The 17,257-nt window shown below is 41.9% G+C and overlaps 1 protein-coding gene and 1 pseudogene across 2 annotated transcripts in view; both read left to right on the top strand.

Moving 5' to 3' along the window:
- TGFBR3 (transforming growth factor beta receptor 3) overlaps positions 1-17,257 on the top strand; it is a 204,681-nt gene that overhangs the window by 94,959 nt on the left and 92,465 nt on the right. The gene's annotated exons all lie outside the window — the stretch shown is intronic.
- Positions 13,667-16,896, top strand: LOC128313927 (60S ribosomal protein L17-like; annotated as a pseudogene).

Genomic DNA, 17,257 nt, shown 5'->3' with positions numbered 1-17,257 from the left:
TCTGTTCTCCTGAGCTGATCTCTGATGATGCCCTTCAGACCGACTCATGGGATGCTGGGATTGGAGGGGTGCCCTGGAGACAGTCTAGACTTAACTACCGTACAGAGGAGACCGGGGCCAGGGAGTAAAGTGACGACTTGTTCACTGTCAGACAAGAAGTTGGTGCCAGTGCCGGACTGGAACGCAGAGGCCCTGATTCCTGTGGCAGAGCACTTACTACCCCAGCACTTTTCCCCACTGTTACTCCTCCTCAACTCCTTTTTCTGCACCCCCTTTTCTGACATCTCTCTCTGGGCTCCAGGATGTTACCTTAGCCTGGTTCTCCTCCTTCCCTACCATCTGTTTTTCTGTTTCTTTCCCAACTCTTTGTTCCTTCTCAGGGGTTCTTGACTGGAGTATGGTCTTTGGCCTTTTTTTTTTTTTTTTTTTTTAAACCCTGTCTGTTGTCCCTGGGTCACTCATCTATTCTCTGGATTCTCTGGATTCGCACCTCCATGCGAAAGACTCACAACACTCCCTCCAGGCTTCTCCAGTGGAGCTCCAGTCAGGTCTCTAAAGAACCCTGCCTCCCTGGTCTTACCTCAAGCTCCCGGTCACTTCCCAGGCGTGTGCCTCTTGGTGAGTTACTTCATTCTCTAAGCCCCATATGCTCATCTGCAAAATGCAGATGATAGTAGCAATTCCTTAGAGAGTTTACTGAGGCTTAGAGATGGCTGTATGGCACTTAGGGCTGCCATGTGTGCCTGGCATACAGTCAACAATCAAATGCTAGCTCTTTTTATCATCTCTGAAATGGAATGTGAGCCGGACTTCTTCCCCCAGTGCTGTTTATCAGCCCAACTTCCCTGTCCCATCAGTGTCACTGCTGCCATCTGCCATAGGTCCTTTGAACCATCTTGGATTTACCCATCCCTTTCAGACCCTGTATCGGTCAGCCACCAGGTTTTATTGACATTTTCTCTGAAATATCTCTTGAATTTCTGTGTTCTTCTCCACTTACCCTGCAGCTTTTTTTTTTTTTTTTTTTTAATTTGAGAGAGAGAGAGAAAGAAAATCTTAAGCAGGCTCCATGCTCGGCATGGAGCCCAGTTCAGGGCTTGATTCCAGGACCCTGGGATCATGACCTGGGCTGAAATCAAGAGTCAGAAGCTCAACTCCCTGAGCCCACCCAGGCACCCCTTACCCTGCAGCTTTTTAAACCAGTTTCCTGGGACTGATTGTTTCAGTCTAGCTTGTGAAACATTTCTTAAAACCAGTTTTCTCTACATAACATCTCATAATTCATTCATTTACAGATGCATTCAGTGAGAACCTACTGCCTGCTAGGTAGACATTCTGCTACATCCTTTTTTTAAAATGTTTTATTTATTTTTGAGAGAGAGGGAGACAGAGGATCTGAGGTGGGCTTTATGCTGACAGCAGTGAGCCTATGTGGGTCTCGAACTTACAAACCATGAGACCATGACCTGAAGTCAGACACTCAACTGACTGAGCCACCCAGGGGCCCCAATTCTGTTACATTCTTACTCATGTTTATGTCTTCAGAATTTACTGAGGATTGAGAGCAAATAAATTTTAATGCAATGTGACAAATAATATGACCATTATTTGTTCTAAAATTAACAAAATTTTTCAGGAGCCCAACAGAAGCAGTGGTAATTCTATCTGCAGGTGTGGGGACGATTCCCAGAAGAGAGCATTTAATAAAGGGTTTGAAAGTCAAGTAGAAGTTTCTGGGCAGAAGGGAAGAGAGGCATCAGTATACACAGAGGAGAAAGCAGAAACCACATGTAGAGGAAAAATTCCTCCATGTACATGTATGTGGCTGGGGTACAGTTCAAGGAGTGCAAAACTGGCCTTTGGGCCAAATTCTGCCTGCTGCCTATTTTATATGTACATAATTTACATACCATAAAGTTTATTTTTCAGCTCTCCAAAAGAAAACTTTGTACCCATTAGCAATCACTCTCCATTGCCTGTGGTCCTACCCCCTGCCCTAGACAACCACCTTGAAGTAGAAATAAAGTCTACTTTATTTCTTTATTTTGGGTATTTTATATAGGTGGAATGGTATAGTGCATGTGATTTTTATGACTGGCTTCTTTCACTTAATGCATTTGAGATTCATCCATGTTGTAGCATGTATTAGTTATTTTAATTCCTTTTTATTTCCGAACAGTACTCCATTGTATGGCTGTACCGTTTTGCTTATCCATTCACCAGTGTGATACCTAGTTTTGTAAATAAAGTTTTTTTTGTTTTTTGGGTTTTGGTGGGGTTTTTTTGTAAATAAAATAAAGTGTATTGGAATATAGCCGTGCCCATTCATTTATCTATCATCTGTGGCTGCTTTCTTACTACAATGGCAGAGTTGAGTAGTGTGACAAAGCCTGAAAGATTGATGATCTGGCCATTTGCAGAGAAAGCTTGCCAACCATTGGAATAGAGGATGGGGACAAAATGGGGACAGTGGGGGGTGGGTAGGGTGGGCTGGGGCTCGAAAGTGGAAGATGAGAGTGGAAAGGCTGCATGAGTGAGGGTTTGGACTAACCCTGTGGATCCGTGTTTCTCCACGTGTGTGTGGTATGTGAACCCTTTTCTTCTGAATCCCTTAGAGATGCTTCAGTGCAAATTCCATTGCCCCACACCTTTCTTCCTAATTCCACCTGAAGTTCCCTCTTAACTCAATCTGTGCCATGTTAGAAGCCCATTTCTAAGTCTTGACTCTACAGCAACTCTTCCTTTGTCCTTTATCCCTCTCCCTCCCTCTGTTCTAAAATTGCTCATTCCCAACCCCAGCACAGTCTGTACCTCCTCAGAGTATGGGATTGTGTATTTTCTTGTAGTATTTGCTGCTGAATCATGTGTTAATCTTGCACACCCAGCTGGTGAGTGGAGTCCTTAGGGGCAGGAACCAAATCTTGGACCTCTTTTGCTTTGTGCATATTAGGTTCTTGAATGATGCCAAGGTGTTATTTAAAAATATCACTGTAAGTCTTCTGAAACTACTCCCCTTTTCCACAGTGTACTTTTATTTGATTTGCATTGTATTTGTGGACTTGGTGTTTTTGTTCTCAGGCCTCTCTTAACCACTCTAGCTAAGCAGGTATCCTCCATTTTGTATTATGGCTTTGATTTATTTTCCCTAATTAAATCTCATGCTATTGCAGTTTAAAGTATCCAGAGCCCTGTGTCAGTCTTTCCCCAGTCTATTTCTGAATTTTTGTTACATTTTTCTCTACTCTTACAGATTGTAGTCATCTGCTAGTAAACTAGTTAGTCCTTTCCCTCAGCTGGGTAAAAAGCTGTAAGTGGTTTTCAACTCCATGCAGCTCCCTTGGGTAACTCATATGACCTGAGCCAGATTTGAAGTAAGGCCATTAACAATGATCTGTCCTGGGGCCACCTGGGTGGCTCAGTTGGTTAAGCGACTGACTTCAGCTCAGGTCATGATCTCACTGCTTGTGGGTTTGAGCCCCACGTCAGGGCTGTGTGCTGACAGCTCAGAGCCTGCTTCAAATTCTGGGTCTCCCTCTCTCTCGGCCCCTACCCTACTAATGCTCTGTCTCTCTCTCTCTCAAAAATAAACAAAATTAAAAAAAAAAAAAAAGGAAAGAATGATCTGTCCTCATGATGTAGGGGATGATTCCCAGCCAATTCTTAATATGGCGGAATTAATTAGCCTTGATTCCGCCAATTGAGAGAGGGCATTTTACTCTACCCTGTATTGTTAAATATCTAATAACTTGATTTTTTTTATTTTGTTTTTTTGCTCAGTGAGCACTTAAAATATCCCTGCCTGTATAGTAATTTGTTCCCTGTTTAATGTGGCTTTTTCCTTTGTTTACTCTGGACTCAAGTCTTTGTAGCTTGTTTTCTAAGTCAGCTCAAAAGTTGCTGGTCATTGGATTTGGCAGCGTTTTCAAGCTTTACCCACCAGAACCCTACAGGAAGTGGTGTGTCGGCCAGAAGAGTCTGTTTATTTAAAGCATGGTGTCCAGCAGAAGCAATCCATTTATGAGGGTCTGTTCTTAAAGATGCAGGAATCTGAATCTGAGTTTGGAAGACCTGTTGCTTTGACTTCTATTGCAAATGTGTGCTCTGTCTTTTCCTTTCCAGACTGCCAGGGCACCTCAGCTAGACTGGTGGTTAATTGAAATAGTCCTTTCTGAGCTTCTTGGCCTTGTCTGAAATGCTACAGTATCAATGTCCAGATACTAGATAGCTCTTTTAATCTCTTAAGAATAGGATTGAAAAAGATATTTTTTTATGAATTGCCTTTTATAAGTTTATTGGTCACTATTTGTTTAATGTTTATTTTTGAGACAGAGAGAGAGAGACAGCGTGAGTGGGGGAGGGGCAGAGAGAGGGAGACACAGAATCTGAAGCAGGCTCCAGACTCTGAGCTGTCAGCACAAAGCCCAGTGTGGGGCTCCAACCCATGAGCTGTGAGATCATGGCCTGAGCCGAATTAGATGCCTAACCAACTGAGCCACCCAGGTGCCTTACCATTTAAAAATATTCTGATAGGGTTTTGCTCTGCATGCCCTCTTGATTTAGAATGCTAAAACTAAGTTGAAATGGCTATACTTTGATTCCTGGGTATGGTTCCTTGCCCACAGTCATCTGGTATTGTCTGGGTTCTAGTCCAAGACTATCCTGCAATAGTGCTTTATATTAATGGCATTTTTTACCCAAACTCCACAGAGTCGCTTGGCTGAAACTAGAATATTTATACCCTTTGGGGGAAGATAGGCAAATGGCAGATATGATTTGGCTTCTATTGAAGATAGAAAGACTAGCTGGGTTTAACTATGAGCCAAGGAGAGTCACCCACAGGATCCAGGATCACTGCAGTAGCCTAATTCTTGCCTGGAGCCCAAATACCACATTGCACCCATTAAAGTTTAAATTCTCTTTGTTGATAACATGTGTACACTTAATCTGATTCTTTCTGAACTTGCTACAGCAAATTGGTGACGTGGCTGTAGTTTGTATGTGCCTAGCACTGGGCTTGCCACAGGGTAGGTACTCAGTACCTGTACACTGATTTAGATGGAAACAGCATTCATTATCTTAGAGGTGAGCCCTTGGCAAGTGTGGCCTCCTAGTGATGTGCACACATGTGCAGGTTCCTTGGGAGAGAGGGAAAAAGAGACCTCGCAGCTGAGAGGACTAAGAAATGGAGGGTGGAGAGAAGATGGGATGTCACTTAGCTGTAACCATGCTGCAGGGTGGGGGGTGGTCTTTTAGTGGTCTACAGTTGGATCTTTGTGTGAGGTGGAAGTTGTATTGAGATTTCTACTTCCAAATAGGTACAAAAGAGCTTTGACTTGCTCGAAGTCGGTAGTAAATTTAACAGTTAAGAAGTTAAGAACAATATTTTACACATCCCGCTGCTACTCCTCTCAACCTCAGGTCGATAGACATGCACTAGTGCTTTTCTTGGGAATCAGTAGTTGTTTCTGAAGATCAAGGACAAGTCTGAAGTCTGAGGGAGCTGAAGGTCCATCTGGACATGGACATGCACACTTTGGTGTGGTATTTCTGGGTACTTAGGGTGTCCCCTTTGCTTGCCACTTTGAGTTGTAGATTTGGGGACCTTCCAAAGTCAAAGGCGATTGAAGAGTTTAATTTCCAATGATGAGTCACACTTGGGCATTTTGCCTTTGTCATCTGGCCCCAGAAGACTTAGGGGGGCCAATTATTCTCCCTTGTATTCTGAACATCCCCCCTCCCCCTCACCGATTTTATCTGGTGCAATTGGCCATAAGGATCTACCTGTTCCCCACCGTTAGTTCTTTCTGCCTAGCACCATTTAGAGGTTTTAATACTGGCCCTTTATGTCTCTGTAAGTTATTAGTGCGTGTGTTGCTGCTTTGTTTCCTGCTTTTGTATGGGCTGAAGATTCCACTTTTTCTCCCCTTTATCGTTGCTGGTTGTTAAGATAGTGAGAATGTAAATGAGATGGTAATATTACCATTGTGAACAAGTCTTTCTCTGAAAAGATTTTTTTTTTCATTTTTAATGCTGTAAATATCTAATTCCCAGTGTTTTAGTTGGAAGCTGTTCAAATTTCCCAAATCATAAAATCTTTCAAAGCCTTCTCCAAGTTACTTTTTCTTGATTCCATTCTCCTCCTTTTTGCATTAAAAAAAAGAGAGAAAGAAAGAAACCCAGCCTATTTCCAAATAGGGAAATGACCTCTGTTTATTAGAGACCACAGTGGCATGGACCCCTAACTTGCTGTGAGCTTTTTTGATGTGTTTTGGAGCTGTGTACAAGAGTCCTGTTTAGTCCTGTTTTTGCCATGTGTTTTTATATACATTTCCTAAACACTTTCCCTGGCTCGGTACTATTACTGTGTATACGTCCTACATGTGTTTCCTATTTTTTATGACTCATACTTACGGTACTCATAAAGATTTATCCTTTATCTTGGCTCTGAGTAATGAGTCCACTTGCACGTTTCCAGCAGAGATGTGGGTTGGGACTTTTGTATTTAATCTTGCAGGGTAGGCCTCTTCAAGGCACAGTGCAGGAAACATGACATATTCATCTGAAGGCACTACTCACTTCTCCTCCCCAAGGGAACAGTCAGCTCAGTTTTTGTGAATTTATTAATTTGTATTTTCCAAGTTTTCCTTTCCCTTTGCCCCTTTTAGCCATTCTGCTGCTTATTGCGAGACCACCATGAGGCAACTAGATGGAACAAATGCTCTGCTCCTTTTCCCTGCTGGTCACTTTGTTAAAGGGTTTGGTGGAGGAAGAAACTGAAATAGTTAAGCTGAAATGATATCTGTATTACATGTGGCAGCAAACACCCAGGGGGTCTTCTTGGGTTCAAATACACATTCAGACCCAAGAGCCTGTCACAGGCCGCAGGTGGCTTTAGTCTACTTAAAGAGATCTAGGGTGGGGACCACAGTTTACAGCTGGGCAGCCTGACATCTCTCTTTTTCGGATGCCTTGTGACTGTCTGCACACCAGTTCATATCACCATCCAGAGCTGTCCAGTAGGTGGCTCAAATGGCAGGAGATCTACATGGTATGAGTTTGTGTGTCTTGTCCTGGTTTAGAAACTTTATACCTCTGGGGCACCTGGGTGGCTCAGTCGGTTAAGCATCCGACTTCAGCTCAGGTCATGATCTCATGGTTTGTGAGTTCAAGCCCTGCGCTGGCCGGGCTCTGTGCTGACAGCTCAGAGCCTGGAGCCTGCTTCGGATTCTGTGTCTCCCTCTCTCTCTCTGCCCCTCCCCTGCTCAAGCTCTGTCTCTCTCTCTCTCTCTCTCTCTCTCTCAAATAAACATTAAAAAAAAAATTAAAAAAAAAAAAAGAAACTTTATACCTCCTGGGAGCCAATATGCAACTATGCTCTATAGGAATTGTGTCCATGGTGGCCATGAAGGAAATGCCTGATTTATGAGAGTCACTGCTCTCAGGGAAGCCCCCAAATCTCTCTTCCTATCAAGTATTTTTAATTTTTCCAATGCTAATACAGTTTTCCAGTTAGGGACAGAATTCTATCATGAGCAACTTGCCTTTTATTATAGTTGGCATGTTGTTGTAGATTACCAGGGTTACAGAGTTAAGAGAGTTAACAGAAGATCAAATTCTCATGTAAAGGAGGAATACATTTTGCCAACTCTTTGTCCACACCTGTGGTAGGCTAAAAAATGGCTCCCAAAGATATGCCTACATCCTCTTCCCCAAGATGTTACTACATGAATGTTTTATAGAAAATGCTACTATATGAATGCTTTATAGAACAAGTCTTTGCAAATGTGATTAATTGAAGGATTTTGAGGTGAGAAGATTTTCCTGGATTATCGGCACAGTGTCTAAATGTTCCTTGTAAGACAGAGGTTTAATATAGACAAAAGGGGATAAGGCCGTCTGACTGTGGAGGCAGAGATAGGAGTGACAGGGCCACACGCCAAGAAATAACAACAGCTGTGGGAGGCCGGAAGAGCAAGGAGTGGATTCTCTCCTAGAGCTCTGGAGGAACAATGGCCCTGCTGACACCTTGATTTGGGCTCATTAACCTGATTTGGCACAGACTGATTTTGGACGTCTGGCCTCCAGAACTATGAGAGAATAAATTTCTATTGTTTTAAGCCACCAAATCTTTAGTAATTTGTTACAGCAGCCATAGGAAACTAATACACTCCTGATTTCACATTAGCTTGGGAGATTATCTTGAGTTCCTTCCATGTAGTTCTCCTGCCCCCATTTTGTTCACTGCACGTGTTCTTCATCTCTAAAAAAGACACTACCACCCAGTTGCCAAGCCCAAGAACCTTGGCATTATCCACGACCTCCTGTGTTTTCTCACATGTCACTTGTTTATTCTACCATAAAAATATACTCTGAATCAGCATCTGCTTGACACCCCCCAACACACACACCAACCCTCCCCTCTTCAGTGGAGCTACCATCACATTTTTATTTGAGACACAGTGAACCCCTAGCCCAGATCCCTTCAGAGAGCACAACACGGAGCTAGGGTTCTTGCCTTGCAAACTTGGCTCCACTGTTTATGAGCTGTGTGACTCTGTGCAGGTTTTTAAATAATAGTATCTACTTCATAGATGCTATGCCAATAAAACAGTTAAAATGTGACAGGTGCTTTGAACAGTGCTTGGGCTGTAATCTTACAATGAGTGTTAGCTGCTATCATTATTAACTAATAAGATCTATTCTCCACACAGCAGCCTCAGTCATCCTTTCAAGTCCAAGTCACAAAACTCACCAGCTGAGCTTCCTGCAGTGACTTCTCATTACATTTAGGATAAAATCCCTGGCACAGTGGTCACCCCTCACCCAGCTTCTCACCAATCTTATGGCACTGTAGTTGTTGGGCCTGATGTCCTCCAGAGGCACAGAGCACACTCCTGCCTCCAGTCCTCTGCCTGGAGTGCTTCTCCTTCCTTTCATCCAGTCCCTGCCCTGCTGGTAGCTCCGCAGAGAGGCCTTCATTGACCATCCCATTCATTTATTCATTCATTCATTCATTCATTCATTTATAATTTTTAAAATGTTTATTAAAAAATTTTTTTAACGTTTATTTATTTTTGAGAGAGAAAGAGAGAGAGAGAGACAGACAGACAGACAGTGTGAGTGGGGGAGGGGCACAGAGGGAGACACAGAATCCGAAGCAGGCTCCAGGCTCCAAGCTGTCAGCACAGAGCCTGACGTAGGGCTGGAACTCAGGAACCATGAGATCATGACCTCAGCTGAAATCAGACACTCAGCTGACTGAGCCACCCAGGCACCCCAATGTTTATTTATATTTGAGAGAGCAAGCTGGGGAGGAGCAAAGGAGGGAGACAGAGGATCCAAAGTGGGCTCTGTGCTGACAGCAGAGAGCCCAATGGACCTCCTCCTTTAAAATAGCCATACTCACCCCTACTGTCTCCAAACCGTGTTTTACTTTTTAAAAATAACTCCTATCATCTGGGGCGCCTGGGTGGCTCAGTCAGTTGAGTGTTCAACTTTGGCCAGGGTCATGATCTCACGGTCCGTGAGTTCAAGCTTTGTATTAGGCTCTGTGCTGACAGCTTGGAGCCTGGAGCCTGCTTTGGATTCTGTGTCTCCCTCTCTTTCTGACCCTCCCCCACCTATGCTCTGTCTCTCTCATTTTTTTTTAAATAAACTTAAAAACAAAAAAACTCCTATCATCTGATAAAATATGACCTGATATTTATATTTAAATGTGTTTGTTGTCTGTCCCTTCTACAAGAATATCCATGAGATGTTTTATTTTGTGCACTGAGATCGCCAGTAATTAGAACATACCCAGCATATAGTGAACACTCAATATGTGAAATAAATGCTTGAGTGAATGTGCAGAAGTTGATTGTAACAGTCGAGTTTTATTAAATAGACTGTTAGCAATTTTTATTTGGAGATTTTATTTTGGAAATAATTATGTTTTCTGAGCAATCTGATTATTGATATTAGTATGTTTGGTTTAGTCATGAAGTAGTGTTTCCTTTAAAAAAAATTTTTTTTAATGTTTATTTTTTTTTTTATTAAAAAATTTTTTTTTCAACGTTTATTTATTTTTGGGACAGAGAGAGACAGAGCATGAACGGGGGAGGGGCAGAGAGAGAGGGAGACACAGAATCGGAAACAGGCTCCAGGCTCTGAGCCATCAGCCCAGGGCCTGACGCGGGGCTCGAACTCACGGACCGCGAGATCGTGACCTGGCTGAAGTCAGACGCTTAACCGACTGCGCCACCCAGGCGCCCCTTTTAATGTTTATTTTTGAGAGGGAGATGGAACATGATCAGGGGAAGGGCAGAGAGAGAGGGAGACACAGAATCTGAAGTAAGCTCCAGTCTCTGAGCTGTCAGCACAGAGCCCAGTGCAGGGCTCAAACCCACAAATCGTGAGATCATGACCTGAGCCGAAGTCAGATGCTTAACTACTGAGCCACCCAGGTGCCCCAAGTAGTGTTTCCTAATTCAGGTTTCAAGGTGTAGTGAATTGTGAGTGCTAATAGAGAACTTGGCTCTCCATTTATCAAGATCTTTTTTTTTTTAAAGTTGAGCAAATCTATAGAACCATGTGAGTCTCAGTTTCTTTATTTGTCAATAAAAAGAGACTGGAAAGATTGAGATTCAGTATTTCTTTCAGTGCAGTCTTTTGAGTTTCTTTTCTTTATTTCTTCTTTTTTTTTTTTTTAGTCTACATTAAGAGTTAAGGTTATATATATATATATTTTTTTCAATATATGAAATTTATTGTCAAATTGGTTTCCATACAACACCCAGTGCTCATCCCAAAAGGTGCCCTCCTCAATACCCGTCACCCACCCTCCCCTCCCTCCCACCCCCCATCAACCCTCAGTTTGTTCTCAGTTTTTAAGAGTCTCTTATGCTTTGGCTCTCTCCCACTCTAACCTCTTTTTTTTTGTTAAGGTTATATTTTTAAATATAGTTAGTTAATTCAGGTCTCCAAATTGAAAAACAGCAAAACTTGCATTTAGTACAAAACATCAATTGGAATGTAGATAAAAGTGTTTCTTGGATTGTTAAACTAGAAAATGTTTTTAAGGAAACCCTTAGCATCCAGTGGGAGCCACTTAATAGCTGAAATGTAAACTATGTGTATCTCATATCTTCATGTGTATGTGTGTTTTAAGAAAACCTGGATTAAGTAGGGTTTACAGATCTGGGACAAATCTAGCCTCCAAATACTTGGGAAATGCTTTTGAGTTTGACTGCTTAGATCTTACTGCCTTGTACAATAGAAATTTCATGATTTTCCAAACAGTTTTGCTGTTTTATCAGGACAGGGTACACACAAAGAATTTCCCACTCTCTTTTATTTATTTGAAATACTGAAGATTAGAAGAACTAATCATTTCAGTTTGCCCGAGCAAAGGCCCTTCCTCATGTAATTAGACCCAGGCAGCTGGACAGTCATCAGCAGCAGCCTTCGTAGACTGTGCACCAGTGCAAAGCATTGTGGGAGTGAGGAGAGCAGGAGCTCGTGGAGCTTGTGCTTGGATGTGTACACCAGGGCAGAGAACAACACCTGTAAACAGAAAGGACAGAGACATTGAAACATATTATTGCTCTAAACACATATGATAAAAACTTAGCCAAACAGGCTTAATCAAGGACAGCTGGGCTGAGATAAACACAGAAGTGCTAAGGAATCAGGCATGTTGGAAGGATGTGGGGCTGGGGCTGGAGGAGGCTTGTTGCTGGAGTAATTGGAGCCCGGTGTGTTAGCCTGGCAATGGCTTTTGGAGGTGAGAATTTGGAGAGGTTTGAAATAGGGATGTGGTTTGGCTGAGGGCTAGAGGGAGAATTTTCCATGACTAGGGGAGGAGGCTGGTAAATAAAATGGAGCCAGTTGAGGAGTATGAAATACGTTGAAGAAAGCAAGTACCTTGGCAGCTGTGAAAGCTTGTGCTTGATAGCCTTGCCCGTTGGTGTTTATGGTGGAGAATGGGCGTTCAACCATGTACTCAGGTCTTCAAAGTTGGATGAATTGGTATAATCTTTAACACTGGGAGGGGCAATTTAGATAGACCTCTAAAGACAAATGTTTGTCCCCAAACCTCCCACCCACAGATTGGGGAAAATCTCTAGCTCTCCCTCATAACCTGGTGACTTCAGCTGCCTTGGAAGGAGTTCATGGTTTTAGCACTTCCCATGTGTGCCTATTTCTCTAGAGTCATATTCCAGATGGAAAGGCAGGTGACTGAGTTTCTGTTCATACATTTGAGGTTGCTTTGGAGTAGATGAGGTGTTGGGGTTAGGTGTGGAATGAATGTGGTATTCTCAGGACCATGCATTCTTTGTTGGATTCTGAAGTCCCCAGAATTGCAGTGAAATTTGTAGAGTAAGAGTTGGGTCTGCCCAAGTTAGCCTTGCCTGAACAGGAAGATGGTGAAGAAACCTGTGAATTTGTGCTGTCCAAGCTCTGTCTCTTGGGCCTGGTCTTTAAGGAGACCCAGATCCCAAAGGTTGAGGGGAAGGCTGGGAAATGGCAAAAGAAATGTTCTTTATTTGGAAGCCAGGTGGCTGAGGATCAAGTATGCAGATGTCATTGGTTTCTCATCCTACTTCAAAATCCAAGTACCTACAAGCAGGAGGTAATAGTAGCACACTGATCAGGGCCAAAATCAAACACTGGTAAGCTGCTTCTTCAGAGGATTTTGAAAACTGGCATTTTGGTCCGTCTTCTCAACACCCTTGCAAAGGACTTGTTGTTAGCTCTAGTTTACAGGCATGGAAATTGAGGCTGAGAGGCTAAATACTCTACTCTAGGTCCGGAGTTTGGAAGTAGTTGGCAGAGCCCAAGCTTGTATCTGCAGCACATAATTCCTATAGATGGGGTCAATGTGCAGTGAGTATCTTTGGGCAAGGTGGGTTTTCCCAAGGTTTAGACATTTATTCAATCATTGAATCAGTATTTATTAAGCGCCTGTTATTGTCAGGCACAGTACCAGGCATTGGTGGCCCTGACACTCCTCATCTTGAGAATTTGCCAAAGGTAGCAAAGATATAGCAGATAGTGAATTCTTCCCCTGATCTTGCTCCCATTGAGATGATCTCAGTCATTTTGCTCTCCTTAACCATGAGCTTAAATATTGCTCCTGGTGTTGTTTGTTGACTCAGTCATATTGGAAAGGTGGGTCTTTGAACTACAATGAAATAGCCATCTGGTAAGTATTACATGTAAATAGCTGGGTTGTCATCTATAGGTTAAGAGCTTAGAAAGAGGGGCAGGTTGGGACGTCCTGTTACTAACGATAGTTCTTTTCTATACAAACAACTCTCTCTACTGGATTATCTGTGCCAAAATATTACCAAATAGCTTGGAAACAGGTTAGTGTTTTGCCCTTTAGGGATAAAAAGACCATGGAGTTGAATTTGGAAAGGAATCTTGGAAAATGTTTCAATAAAAATATATCATTCACATGCCCAAAAATTCAGCACTCCAGGGCTCCTGCTGGCAGAATCAGGTGAACTTTGAAATATATTATGACTTGATCTTGGATTCTTGCATATCTTAAGTAGGCCGAGAGTTATTTTTGTTTTATTGGCAATGACCTTTTATCAGAAATACCTAGCAGGTATGCTTTAGATAGAAGCCAGTGGGCTTTCTGGTAATTTTCTATATATACACCTGCCTTCTTTCCCTTTCAATTTTATATAAAAACATAAATGGAGAGATTTCTCAGCATCATGTTGTGGAATCTACCCCATATGTTGGTTCATTTTTCCTTTGTCTTTCATACATTGATTCATTTATTCGTTCTAAAAATGTATGAGTGTTTACCAGGTGCAGGCATTGTTCTGGGACTAGAGATACAGTGGTAAGTAAGGCAGAATTTCAGCCTTCATAGTGCTTATGTTGTTTTGAACATAGGGTACCCATTTAGGAGACAGGAAGGGGTGGTTGTTAGGGTGGTTAGGAAAGGCTTCTTTGAGGAGGTGCACTTGAACAGAGACTTGAATGATGAAAAGGAGTCATGCACAGGTCCAAGGGAAGAATAGGCCAGATGAAGGACCTGCTGATGTCAAAGCCCTAAGCTTGGAAGCAGCTTGTTGGAGGTAAGTAAGAAGGCTGGGGTGGCTGGAGTAGAGTGAGCAAGGAGGAAAGCAATAGGAGATGGGATGAGTTAGTTAAGGGACAGATCATGTGGTGCTTTGCAGGGGGCAAAGTTATTTCTTGGCGTTTCTTATGTTTCTCTGTTCTTATCCACTAGTTAAAGGCTGGCTCTAAATTCAGAAGACTTGGGGAAGCCCTTCTTTTCCAATAGTAGAGAGTTGGTTCTATAAAGAAAGACGTAGATAGTTCCATTAGTAAGATAAGTAGAAGCTAGATTATTGGAATGGTTATTTGAGTTCTAGTCTCCATGATGCCATAACCAGCATGCAACTTGGGCATACCATTACCTCTTCAGGTTTCAGTTTCCTTATCTACAACAAATATTTGAAGTAGAATATCTCTAACGTCTCTTCTATCACTAAAAATCAGTGGCTTTATTATACACAAATTTGATTTTGTGTTTTTTCCTCTGGCTTCTTTCAGAATTTTATCAGATCTGTTTGCAGTAACCAAGTCCAGTGGTTGTAATTTCACCCTTTTCCCTATTCTTTTGCTTCTGGAACAGACAGTAAAGTATTTGGGGGGAAAATGGCAGGAAGAAGTAAAACAAGTGGAATAAAAATGAGAGAACTTCATAACTTTGCACCTTGGATCCAGAGCTGGCCAGTGTGCCTAACAGTGACCATTTAGCACATTGCCCGTTGACCTAAAAGAATTCCCAGTCATCAAATGAGTCAGTTGTATGACTGAGACTTGTTCCCAGCCTAAGGATTTATGGTTAACTAAGAGCAGCCATTGTCTTTATTAAGGAGGATTATCCCAACAAAATTATGTTTTTAGAACCTGACGGTGTAATCATGTTGTTTGCATTGACTCTTCTAAAATCATATATTTTTTTTTATTTATCAGAAGTTCTGTATTTCAATAGTAACTAGAAAAATCTGCCAGTCTTCCTGCAATTCGGTCTAAATCATGAAGCTCTCTCATTGAAAAGTATGTCTAGAAGAAATTAGCAAAATCAAATAAATTAACTTGTCTCATTATCTTGTCAACACTACCTATTTTGAAAGACCACTATAAATCTTTATTTGCCCTTAGGATTAACTTTGAGTATTTCATGATTTGTTTTCTTTCTGCCAAGCCTAAAGGACTACAGGGCATACACTGACCCGAAGTTAAAGTAAAAATTAAAAAAAAAAAAATGTGTGGGGTAGGAAAGAAATTCTCTAAGACATGTTCACACTGGTCTGAAAAGTTCAATAAATTCATTTTGGAATATTTTCAGTTTTTGAAAGAGGAAAAACCTTCTGTTTTGTTTTTTTGTATTTACTTTGGCAGATTAACCTAAACTTCTGTCAGTCTTTTCATTGAGTACACAAGCCATTTAGTGTGACCTGGCATTTCTGAACGGATGGTTCAGTCACATCAGGCCATTTTTTCTTGTCAGCTACATCTCTTCCTAGGGATCTGACATAAAGACTGTTACTGTCAGTTGGTCACATAACTAGGCTTTGTTCTAGCCTCTTCATTCATGGGGAAACTGAATCCCGAAGTAAGATTCTTCAAGATTCTTCGGCAGAACTTTTCTTTACCCCCAAGTGAATGCTATGTCCAGAGTCTCACACTGGAAGGAATACAAGATTGGGAAGCATCACTGTTAGTGGTCGTGTAGTAGTGAAAGTTCCTTTTCTCCATTTCTCAGCCAAGGATAATTAACTGCTTCTCCCTGGCGGCAGACAAATCATTTTCTGTAAATCAGACAATCCTGTTTTCATTCCAGAATTGCTTACCAACAGTTTACTTGATTTTTCAAAAAGTGGGAGAGATTATGACCCCAAACTGTTTCAGGTTTGTACTGGAAACTTGTTAGGTCTTGTGAAGACTTAGGAGGGCGTCTCAAGAAGACATTCCTAGGATGAAGAATGTCAGAGCTGTTTTCCTTTAGGGATGGTAAAGTAGAGGCAGAGATAAAGGACTGTTGGACGTACTTCTTCTACAGGAGAGAACAAAGGATCGGAGATAAAGATTTTTGCATATAACTGGGACCAGAGTTACCAAGCCCCATGAGTTGTTCCTTGTAAAAAGTGTTGAAGGCGGAGTGCACGTGAATTCCACTGCTCTTCCTCTTCCCATAAGCGGCCTGAGGTGATCTCTGAAACTGGTTCGCTATTCACTTGACCCGGAAAACCCGACAAAATCATGCAAAGCAAGAGGTTCAAATCTTTGTGTTCACTTTAAGAACACATAGGAAACTGCCTAGGCCATCAAGGGTATGCATATCCGAAAAGCCACCAAGTATCTGAAAATGTCACTTCGCAGAAGCAATGTGTGCCGTTCTGATGCTACAATGGTGGAGTTGGTAGGTGTGCCCAGGCCAAACAGTGGGGCAGGACACAGGGTCGGTGGCCCAAAAAGAACTGCTGAATTTTTACTGCACATGCTTAAAAATGCAGAGAGTAATGCTGAACTTAAGGGTTTAGATGTAGATTCTCTGGTCATTGAGCACATCCAGGTGAACAAAGCCCCCAAAATGCGGCGTAGAACCTACAGGGCTCAAGGTCAGATTAACCCATACGTGAGCTCTCCCTGCCACATTGAGATGATCCTTACTGAAAAAGAGCAGATTGTTCCTAAACCAGAAGAGGAGGTTGCACAGAAGAAAAAGATATCCAGAAGAAACTGAAGAAACAAAAACTTATGGCCCGGGAGTAAATTCTGCATAAAATACATGCAAATAAAAATAAAAACAGAAAAAAAAAAAAAGTGTTGAAGGCAAGTACCTCAGAGTAGTTTCTGATTCTTTGATTGTTTTTCGGTTAAGATATACCCCAAACTCATCAAGTGTTTCTTGAAGGCTTGTGAGCTGGGAACAAGCCCAGGGAATGAATTCCTTAGGTCCGAGAGACTTGGATTTGAGGAGTAAAGTTTAATTTCCTTACCTTGTGAGATACTCCTTGGTAATTCAGTAATGACACCATATAAAATTTGGAACAGGATCCAAAATGGGATTTTTTTTTTTTAGCTCAATTACCAATATATATTCTTTTGGGCAAATAAGTGAAGCAATTGAAGTGGATTTAATAAATTAATGCATTAATGTCATTAAGTGATACCTGATATGCTAGAAATAGATGTACCCTTTATTTTTCAGGAGGCAAGCCATGGTCACAGGTCAGTGAAT

Source organism: Acinonyx jubatus, chromosome C1 (assembly GCF_027475565.1).
Source record: "Acinonyx jubatus isolate Ajub_Pintada_27869175 chromosome C1, VMU_Ajub_asm_v1.0, whole genome shotgun sequence".
NCBI lineage: Eukaryota > Metazoa > Chordata > Mammalia > Carnivora > Felidae > Acinonyx > Acinonyx jubatus.
The sequence above is the reverse complement of the archived record's forward strand: the minus strand, read 5'-3'. Positions and strand labels throughout refer to the sequence as shown.